Source organism: Ursus arctos, chromosome X (assembly GCF_023065955.2).
Source record: "Ursus arctos isolate Adak ecotype North America chromosome X, UrsArc2.0, whole genome shotgun sequence".
NCBI lineage: Eukaryota > Metazoa > Chordata > Mammalia > Carnivora > Ursidae > Ursus > Ursus arctos.
Genome location: NC_079873.1, coordinates 58,825,704 through 58,827,961, shown reverse-complemented (window position 1 = coordinate 58,827,961; position 2,258 = coordinate 58,825,704). Strand labels below are relative to the sequence as shown.

Here is a 2,258-nt window from a genome sequence, read left to right as displayed (position 1 = left end):
TTGCGGGGTATGGGGGAGAGGAGTTTACAGTGGAGGAAGAAAGAATTAGTCCCAACAATCATGTGAACATTTCTAAACTTGTCAATATCAAGAGTTAATTTCTAAAACACAAGTTTATAAACAGAAGCCATCCAGCCAGCTGTTAACTGAAATGCATATGCAGTCTAGTCAAGGGAATACTGTGCTTACAAAACCACACACCTCTTATTAGAAATATCTAATTTTAAAATAATACATTCCCTTATTGGATATGCAAGTTAGCAATGGAGGAAGTGGTGCATTTGCAATACCAGCTGGTGCTTAGCATTTCAACACTTCCAGAAGATGTGAGCTAGAGAACATTTTTAGGCACTAGAGGGGTTCTTTTCTCTCAGCCAAGATGTCTCCATTTAAGTCATTTTTGAATTTTGTTTCAAGTTTATTTTGTGAAAATTCTAGTCTTGGTTGAGGATTGTCTCTAAAAGTTTCTTGAGGCACTCTCTGGACTCTCTCTTTCTCTATTCTCTTTTCATGAATGATCATTGACTCCATGTGTATATCCAGCTCAAGTGTTCTTTCTTGTAGAAGTCTAGTAGAGCTGTGAGTTTCAATGGTCTGATTATACTTTTTAAAAACAATAGACTTAAGAGAACCCAGGTGCTGGCTACTGAGGTCCATATTCACAATTTTACTGTGATTGCTAGCAACTATCAGTGCCTGACCCAGAAGGGGTACATTGCTCTTCAGCTGGCAGGAAGAAGTGAAGGCATAAGGAGTCTGGGAATAATACACCACATAAGCAGGTTTGTACTGGTTTGGCTTTCTATACTGTACCCCAACTTGAATCCATACTGCATTTCCTTAGCGTCTCTGAGGCTGACTCACATTTTTTTTTAAGATTTTATTTATTTATTTGACAGAGGGAGAGACAGCCAGTGAGAGAGGGAACACAAGCAGGGGGAGTGGGAGAGGAAGTAGCAGGCTCCCAGCAGAGCAGGGAGCCTGATGCAAGGCTCGATCCCAAAACACTGGGATCACGCCCTGAGCCAAAGGCAGATGCCTAAGGACTGAGCCACCCAGGCGCCCCTGACTCACATTTTTAAATGTTCTCTGAAGAATTTTTTTAAATGAACTTTTGAATTTTTCCATATCAAAAAGGTCAGTGTCTTCACCTGGTCCTTTACTCATCTGAAAAATATCCCAAACTTTCTGGTGCTGATGAAATTAAGTATAAATGATGTCTGAAAGGGCTGCGTCTTTGAGACTCTCACACTTCTCCCAAAGCAGAACCGAGTCCTGAACAAAAGATTCCTTTCTCTAAATCTCAGGCTTTTGAAGATTATCATTTCAGTCATTGGGATTTTCTTATTTATTTATTTGATTTCAAGTTTTTATTTAATTCTAGTTAGTTAACATATATGGTAAAATTGGTTTCAGGTGTAGAATTTAGTGATTCATCACTTACATATAATACTCGGTGCTCATCATAAGTGCCCTTCTTAACACCTATCACCCATTTCGCCTACCCCTGACCACCTCCCTCCATCAACCCTCAGTTTGTTCCCCATAGTTAAGAGTCTCTTATGGTTTGCTTCCCTCTCTTTTTCCCCCCTTCTGCCATGTTCATCTATTTTTGTTCTTAATTTCCACATTATGAGTGAAATCATATGGTCTTCTGGGAAGGGACTGCTGCCCTGGTTCTTAGGCCAACTTGCCCTAGTAAAGATTCACTTGCAGGCTGCAGCTGGGTGGGGCTTGGTGTAAGTGGCTCCATCTTCCATTGAGGGTGCTGTGTTTCTCACTGAAGTCTGTCAGTGCTATTGGGCATGGGGGAAATGGCAACGTCCCCCTCTCATGTCCCCGGAGTGGGGAATTCACACCTACCACTCTTCAGGAAACCCTCACAGAAGAATGAACAATCTCCTTTTTTGTGTTCCTGGATTCTGTCAGATCCCTGCCTTTACCCTGGCTGTGTCCTAGCTGACTGCCTGCCAGGTGGCACAGTACTTCTGTGTTTTATCTCAGGCACACAGCAGTTTCAAAACTCCAAATTTTAGGGATCCTGTGGTGCGTGGACCTGCGCTGATTCTCTGGGGGAGGGTCTTCTCATGCTGTAGCTGGTACCAGTTAGTCTCAGAAAAGCAGTCGCACTACCATGCTTGGGCTTGGAGTTTATGGTAAAACACAGCAAAAAGCTAGCACCAAGCAGGTGTCTCTGTTCCTATACTAATGACCAGGTCAGCACTTCGGTGCTCACCAGCTCTTTTGTCCCCAGAGGG

At 42.8% G+C, this 2,258-nt stretch overlaps 1 pseudogene; it reads right to left on the bottom strand.

The window, feature by feature from the left end:
- Window positions 1-207: 207 nt before the first annotated feature.
- LOC113246585 (centromere protein N-like) lies at window positions 208-1,753 on the bottom strand (annotated as a pseudogene).
- Between the last annotated feature and the right edge of the window lie 505 nt (window positions 1,754-2,258).